The 8,679-nt window shown below is 41.8% G+C and overlaps 2 non-coding genes across 2 annotated transcripts; one reads left to right on the top strand and one right to left on the bottom strand.

The window, feature by feature from the left end:
• Positions 1 to 8,083: 8,083 nt before the first annotated feature.
• Positions 8,084 to 8,202, bottom strand: LOC137177900 (5S ribosomal RNA). The gene has a single exon (XR_010926516.1). It is a non-coding gene; the product is annotated as a 5S ribosomal RNA (ribosomal RNA).
• Positions 8,203 to 8,560: 358 nt separating this feature from the next.
• Positions 8,561 to 8,679, top strand: LOC137177899 (5S ribosomal RNA). Its single transcript, XR_010926515.1, has one exon. It is a non-coding gene; the product is annotated as a 5S ribosomal RNA (ribosomal RNA).

Below are 8,679 nucleotides of genomic sequence, written 5' to 3'. Positions count from 1 at the left end.
TGACTGTCAACAACAGAAGGACTTTCCTGTATGTCAGGAAATAGTTTGTGGTTTCAGTATCAGTATACATTTTGTGTAAACGTTTGACGTCACCAGGTTTTTATAAAATGAAATTACACTTGTAATGGCAATTTTCATTTTTCGATGTCCTTTCTTTTCCTGTTTTTCCGGTTTGCCATTACTACACAGGTAGGTTAAGTTAGGAGTGATCTTACGCAGATTCAAGAACAGATTTTCCAGTCCGTTGGCTGCCGTTTAGTTTGTTGTTTTATTGAAGTCTTTGTACATGACATGAACATACCGGGTTTCTATCCTGCCAGCTGTAGTGTGCGTCTGTTCCCGATCTGGTAAGAACTGTATGTGCTCCACCTGCCTGTGCCTGCCGTTTCCTGTCACCTATGCCCCTAAATATACAACCCTGTGCATCTCATGACCGCCACCCAGTGTCCAAAATAATACTGCAAGTTATAACTACACAGATGATATGCCAACAATCAACATAAATGGCTCCTACATACCGGCCCCTAATTGTTTTAAGTATATAACAAAACAATTACCAATAAATAATAAAAAAAGTGCCATATCCATTATACATTACATATACAATTTTCAAAAAATGCATCTACTATGTGTTGGCATTTCTTCTTTACTGATTCTTCAATCTTCCCTTTTTTTTTTCTTGCCGTTTAGGTCTCGGCTTCTTGGAGCAGACATTTCTTTGTTATTGGTCTTTCCAAGATGCTGCTCTTCGTCTGGAGTCGAACTGTGCGCACAAGTCCTTGTGCATCTGGTTTAGTTTCCAGTATTCTGCCCATTAGCCATGAGCCTCGTGGTGCAGTAGAATCAACCACCACAACAATGTCACCTGGAGCAAAGCTTCTTTTCACCTTTGACCACCGTTGTCGTTCTTGGATAAGAGGTAAGTATTCCTGTGTCCACCGTTTCCAAAAGAGATCTGCCATGTATTGCACTTGTCTCCATCTGTGTTTGATGTACAAGTCTTCTTTTACAAAGAGTCCAGGTGGTAGTATTGGCTTAGACTTCAACAGAAGAAGATGGTTTGGTGTGAGTGCTTCCAGATCCATTGGATCATTAGCAGAGATTGCAGATTCCAAGTGAGGTTTTGGCCATTCTCTGTCTGGCTTACAGAGAAAATCTGGTCCCTGGATCCATCTTTTGCAGCTCAAGAAGCGGTCTGCTGTTAGTCCTCTAGAGGCTTCATCTGCAGGATTTTCCTTTGTGTTAACATATCTCCATTGTGATACATCAGTAGCATCCCTTATAAAAGAGGTCCTGTTTGCTACAAATGTTTGGAAGCGTTTGGTTTCGTTGTTGATGTATTTAAGCAGCGTTGTGCTATCGGTCCAGAAGATGGATTTGTCCAGTTGTAGCTGTAATTCCTTTCGCAGCATTGTGTCAACTTTGACAGCTAGGACTGCAGCTGTGAGCTCCATTCGGGGAATCGTTATTTGTTTCAATGGTGCCACTCTGGATTTTCCTATTATGAATGCAACATGCGCTTCTCTGTTATAGTTTTCCAGTCTTATATATGAGGCAGTACCATAGCCACTTTCACTGGCGTCTGAAAAGTGGTGTAGCTGTGCAAATCTGATTTGACCAAAGCTTGTGGACTTCATGCACCGGTCTACTTTAAACTCTGCCATCTTGTTAAGGTCTGCTAGCCATCCTGTCCACCGATGCAAGAAGGTTTGGGGTATGTTTTCATCCCATCCAAGTTTTGTCTTACAGAGCTCCTGCATAATCAGTTTGGCTGGCAGAGTAAATGGTACTACAAATCCTAAAGGGTCGTATATAGAGCCGACTACGGACAAGATGCCACGTCTGGTGTATGGTCGTTCCTGTGCAGCAATTTTGAACTTGAAGACATCTGTTTCAACACACCAGTGCAATCCCAGGGCTCTTTCCATTGGCAGATTGTCTTTGTCCAAGTCCAACTCCTTAGTCTCTTTGGTTCGGTTTTCTTGGGGAATGGATGCCAATACAACACGGCTGTTGCTGATCCACTTTGACAGCATGAATCCTCCCATTTTGCAGAGAGCAGTCAGGTCTCTTACCATTTGAACTGCTTCCTGTTCCAAAGGCAGGGATTTCAAACAATCATCTACATAGAAGTTGTTCCTTACTGTGTTTGTTACCTCTGATGGAAAGTGACCTTTGTTGTCATCAGCAGTCTTCCTTAATGCAAAGTTTGCACAACTTGGTGACGACACGGCTCCAAAGAGATGTACTTTCATCCGGTATTCAACAAGATCTTGCTGCACATCACCATCGGGCCACCACAGGAATCGCAGATAGTCAACATGCTTTTCTGAAACTCTGACTTGATGAAACATTGCTTTGATGTCAGCCATCAAAGCAACCGGCTCTTGTCTGAATCTGATGAGGACTCCAATGAGTGAGTTGGTAAGGTCTGGACCCTGCAGCAATTGGCAGTTAAGTGATGTTCCTTTAAAGACTGCACCACAGTCAAACACTACCCTTAAGGTTCCTTTCTTTGAGTGATACACTCCGTGATGTGGGATGTACCAGAGTTCTCCATCGCTTCGATTCAGCTGGTCTACAGGTACCATTTCAGCATAACCATTAACAATCATTTCTGTGAGGAAAGATGTATATTCATCATGAAATTTCTTATTCTTGGCAAACTTGCGTTTCAGGCTTTGGATGCGCTGCACTGCAATGCAACGGTTATTTGGCATGCTGGGCTTTTCTTGTGTGAAAGGTAAGTCTAGGCAGTAGTGTCCATCTGTCACTTTTGCTGAGCGATTCACAATGTCCAAGAATTTTATATCTTCCCTAGACATTTCCTCTGTTTCCTTGCTGGTTCCTTCACTGAAGTCATGATTGTACTGTTTGACCAGTAGCTCCTCCAAGTTTACAATGGATATTCGATTGACAGCAGCAGCAGGGCAGCCATTTTCATCCCTTATGCTTTTGTCTCCTCTCAGGGGACCATAGATGACCCACCCCAGTAGGGTCCTCACAGCATATGGTCCATCCCCTTGGCTGTTGACCAGCTCCCAAGGTTCCAATACCTTTGAAGCATTTGTCCCGATGAGTAGGTCAATGCCAGAGTCTATTTCATGAATCTTGATATCCTTCAAGTAAGGCCATTGTGTCAGATCTTCTTGTCTGGGAATGTTGAGCTGGGAAACAGGCATGGTTTTATGTGTGAACACATCAGATATTTGAATGAAATAGTCTTTGTCCAGACTAGATATTTCCAAACCTGAGATATGATGACTGGTCACAGGCTTCACTTGGTTCATGGTACGTAAAAGAATATTGGTCCTTTGCCCTGTTATGTTCAGCCTTCTCATCAAGCTTTCTGTGCAAAAGGTAGATGTACTTCCATGATCCAGAAATGCATATGTTTGCAACACTGTGTCCCCCTTTTGGCCTTTTACTTGTACTGGTACAATGGAAAAGGTACAGTTTTCATCACCGGCCCCAATATGCCCACATGTATGAGGTGAGGGAACAGCATTACTCCCAGTTGCTTTTTCACTCTGTTCTGCATGTTCTGTTTTTTTTCCTTTGTCCTTTTGTTCAATGTGAAGTATTTCAGGATGATTTTGGTTGCACACATCACAAGTCAAACGACTCTTGCAGTCTTTGCTCATGTGTCCTATTTTTAAACATCCAAAACAGACTCCCTTCTCCTTTAAGAAGTCCATTTTTTCTCTGTGCATCTTCTTCCTGATCTGTGGACACCGCCCCAATGTGTGACCACTCTTGTTGCAGAACAAACAAGAACTTTGAGAATTGGTAGTAGGTACGTTTCCTTTCATTCCATTTGTTGTCAAATTTTCTTGTACTGATGTTTTTACCGGTGTTACAGCTGTTGCAAAACTGCTTCCTCTAGGTCTTGACTTTTCTCTTGTTTTAGTAGAGCTTTTGACAGTTGCAGCTGGCTTAGCATCCTGAATGTTTCCAAAAAGTGGATCTGATAGTATCTTCACTTGTCTCTCTATGAAGTCTACCAGGTCAGAAAATCTAGCTCGATGTCCACGCTGCTCCTGTAACTGACATGCTCTACTTCTCCACTTGTCTCTGAGCCTGTAAGGCAGTTTCAGAAGGATGGTCTTCATATTGGAAGCAACATTCATTTCCTCCATATAGGTGAGATGTTCCATTGCAGTGCAACAACCTCTAAGGAACAGTGAGAATGCTTGCAATGCTTCCACATCCTCTGATTTGATCACTGACCAGGCAAATGCTTTGTCCATATATGCAGTGGCAATCTTATGTTCGTTACCAAAATGTTCTTTGAGCAGATCTTTTGCTCTTTGATAGCCCTGGGCTGGGGGCAGATGTTGACAGCTGCGGACTAAGTCTTTCGGATGCCCTCTTGTATATTGCTCTAGAAAATGCAAGCAGTCACTGTAGTCATCACACTTTTTTTCCACTCCTCTCTCAAATGCCCTGCGGAAAACGTCGTACTGTAAAGGATCACCATCATAAACAGGAATGACTCTTGGTGGTAAAGTAGAAGAGAGACTTTGTTGAGCCAGGAGAGCAGTGATGTCATTTTGCCTCTGTATTAGGTTACACATATCACCTTGATTACCATCATTCAATACAGGGGGTGTAGTGCGAACATACCCCTGCATACGACTCTGTACATTTTTCCTTTGAGGAGAATATTGTATTAGATGGGTTGTATCATGAGGTCGAACAGATGGTCCATGAGCTGTTTCTTTTGGTCTAACAACCTGTTGCTGGGAAGAAGAGTTAGTTTCGATCAACACATTCTGTCTTTGCTGCACTTGTTCTGGTAAATATTCATTTGCGTGTGGATTTAATTTAGCTGATGTTTCATTTTGAGCAGTTCCTTTTCTCAAATAAGAGTTCATCCCATCAGAAACTCTAGAGCTGCTTCTTGATCCCAAGGCCTCAAGTATGTTGATTTTTGCATTGGTTGCTGCCAGTTCAGTTTCTAGTTCCAGTTGCTCTTTCTTTCTTTTCAATTGTTCTTCTTGTGCCTCAAGCTCATGTTTTTTCTTCAGGGCAGCAACACGTTCCATGAGAGCAGCCTTTTCTGCCTGAGCTTTAATGCGAGCAGAGGATGTTGAAGATGCACGTGATGAAGAACTGGATTTGTGCTTTGATTTAGGTTTTGAGGCATTTGAAACGCTGTCATCAGGTCCAATGTCATCTGAATTTACTACACTTTGTAGTATGACACTTTCAGCAACGGAGTGTGCAATTTGCTGTCCAGCCTCAGGTAACCACACCTTTACATTTTGTATAAACCCTTTAAAGATTTCCATTTTTCGTTGAAACCACTGATTTTGCTTTTCAAGTTCATCTTCAGGCAGTGGTAAATTCACCAGTGATTCATGGTTTTCCTTGGCTTCATCACAGAGCTTGATTAATTGAAACAAATTAGATTGTACTTTTCTTGCATTTTCCTTTGATTTCATGAGCTCTTTCAGCATTTCCATCAACTTGTTAGCTTGTTTACATTTCCTGTTTCTTGTCTTCTGACAATTTGCAATGAACAATTCCAAGCCTTTGGCAGTGTGTTTGATAACTCTTTTTTCCTTTTCAACATCGTCATCTTGTGACTGAGCATCAGACTTAACAACAGACATATTTGTTCACTGTCTCTTTAAGACTTGTTGACGAAAGCCGTATGCTGCCGGCACAATGTTTCAAACAGCTGATCGATGTGCGATCGTAGCTTTCAGTCTTCAGTCCACCAACTCCATTATAATAGCCGTCTTCCAATACGGCTTTGCATATAGCTTCTCCAATAAAGCTTAATGCTTGCATGTACTCACTCAGTTTGCGGTTTTCAATCACCGTCAGGTAAGCGCAGGTGACGAAGATGTCCACCTGGTTTGGTAATGGCGGCGTCCTCTTTGTTGTTCCGCGAGACAATGCTCAGTCCGTCTGAATGAATCACGAGCTCCAATTTCACTCGAAGAGCGAGTTCTTACTTAGGTGTAATGGCAATTTTCATTTTTCGATGTCCTTTCTTTTCCTGTTTTTCCGGTTTGCCATTACTACACAGGTAGGTTAAGTTAGGAGTGATCTTACGCAGATTCAAGAACAGATTTTCCAGTCCGTTGGCTGCCGTTTAGTTTGTTGTTTTATTGAAGTCTTTGTACATGACATGAACATACCGGGTTTCTATCCTGCCAGCTGTAGTGTGCGTCTGTTCCCGATCTGGTAAGAACTGTATGTGCTCCACCTGCCTGTGCCTGCCGTTTCCTGTCACCTATGCCCCTAAATATACAACCCTGTGCATCTCATGACCGCCACCCAGTGTCCAAAATAATACTGCAAGTTATAACTACACAGATGATATGCCAACAATCAACATAAATGGCTCCTACAACACTAATGAAATTAGACTATTTGTCTTTTAAGTATAGATGACCTCAATGAAAGAAGCCCTCAAGTTCTCATTTGTAATGTCCCTCCCGGGCTACCATAGGGTTAGACAGGCCTTAGTACCGCCTACTTCCTTGTTGTCAGTTTGTTTGGTTTAACAAAGCCCCGCTCATTCCTATGAAAGTTCGCTGAAGCCAAAAACTTTTAACTTCTTCTGCATTGCTTCTGCATCTGTGCGTACCATCATGCGGCTTTTCTAGACTTTTGAAATGTGATTGGACTGAAAGGATCAAATTCTGATAGTGAGACAAGTCATTTCGCTGGGGTTGTGATGCTACAAAAATGTATACGCTGTAAATCTATGGGAAAAAGTCTTTTGGGGCCAGTGTGCAACACATGACGTTGTAATTACACGGTTTGGCCACAATGTCAAATTGGTTTCTAAGCCCGGCGAGAGGTAAATACCGATGTTATGTTTCCTTATATTATGCATTTGTTTGGCAGTGTGTCAATTAATTTAATCCGTTTTCTTTTGACTGCCACTGCTTTTTTGTTTAGTTTGGGTTTGTTTAGCTTAGTTTTTGTTTTGCTACATTTTGTTTTTGCTGTGTGTCTGATTTGTTGTTAATACAGTTGTTTAATTTGCTTTACTACTGTATTATTTTTGCCTGTATTATTAGCCTTTAGCTTCATCAGGTGGTTTCTGTTATTGTTAGATTCTTCTGTTACATCCTGTCAGCCCTTCGTGGCATTTATTGCTTTCCTCCAAGAAGTAAATAACGTAGCGTGCTGCCACACAGCGCTACTGTTGTGAACTTAACCTGTTTTCTGTCTGTGTGAGTGCTATAGGACATGTAGCAAGCATGGCCGCCCGCCAAGACGCTGGCGGGTTTGGTGATAGGGTGTCTCACTTTAGCTGCTCACCCCCATGCGTAGGGCGTATAGAGCACAGCGGCGTGGTGATTACTCTATCCTAGTGTAACTTTTCTTATACGTTATGTATACGGCTACGGCCAACCACCCCTTGGCACTCCCATTTTCTTATTGCAATTTATATCAATTTTAAATTAGTTAGCTTTAATAAATATCCTGTTTTTAATTTCTTTTTAAATTATTATATGTCTAATTGTTGTTTTAATATTTTTGTAATCTTGGGTGAATTTCTTGTCTCAGTCTCTCATTTACTGTCATCTGTATAATTGTAAAGGATCTATGGCCTTTTAGCTGGTTTGGTTTGAGTATTAAAGGGTCAGTGCAACCTATAATTCTAAAAACCAAATCTGGGCCTTGCTTGTGCCCAGTCACACTTGTCAAAACCGCTTAGTTACATTACACAGTATTTGTTTTGACTGAATATTCCTTGTAAATTGTGAACCAGCTTTATGCTTATTATTATTTGAGGTAATAAATAATCATTGCTGCACATGCTATACTGTTTTTCTTCTTACATTTACCAGAATTCCTGTGTACATTGTTCCTCCAGTGATGAACTGCTTTGTTTTTAAGCTTAACAAAAGTGTCACAGTCTGCTTTCATCAGTCATCAAGCCTTAGCTCTACTTTGCCAATTTACATGACTGCACAAACGCTATTTTTTAATTTCAATTCCACCAGAACAGTGTTTTTACTTGTCTTGCCTCGTTCTTGCTCTGCATATCAAAGTCCTGTCTTCCGTTAAAGAGGCAGCAGCGCCCTCTGCAGTTTGTAAAGAGAAGTGAAAAAGCTTACAGCACCTGGTATTCCCAGGCGGTCTCCCATCCAAGTACTAACCAGGCCCGACCCTGCTTAGCTTCCGAGATCAGACGAGATCGGGCGTGTTCAGGGTGGTATGGCCGTAAGCGAAGGTAACGCAGACAAACTAGTCTTTTATTGATGTCCCGACCCCCATCTGTGTGGGGTTATGTAGTTAAAGACATAAGTGTATTTTCTGAGCAGGAACCTCTAATTCCAGTGATACAATCCCCCAACATTAACAAGAATGATAAAGACTGTGTGTTATATAATAATGTGTACAGATAAGCAGCTGAGACATGGAGAGGAGCGCACAGTTACAGCTTTTACAGGCTCATTTAGTCTTCTAGTAAGATGTGTTTTATCTAGACAATCTACAGGCTACATATACAATCAGCACACACATAAATAGAAGAATACATGACGTTACATCATGTATAAATAGTGTGTGTGCGAGTAATTTTCTCGCTTACGGCCATACCACCCTGAACACGCCCGATCTCGTCTGATCTCGGAAGCTAAGCAGGGTCGGGCCTGGTTAGTACTTGGATGGGAGACCGCCTGGGAATACCAGGTGCTGTAAGCT

This window comes from Thunnus thynnus, chromosome 24 (assembly GCF_963924715.1).
Source record: "Thunnus thynnus chromosome 24, fThuThy2.1, whole genome shotgun sequence".
NCBI lineage: Eukaryota > Metazoa > Chordata > Actinopteri > Scombriformes > Scombridae > Thunnus > Thunnus thynnus.
This window is presented reverse-complemented; position numbering and strand designations above follow the sequence as displayed.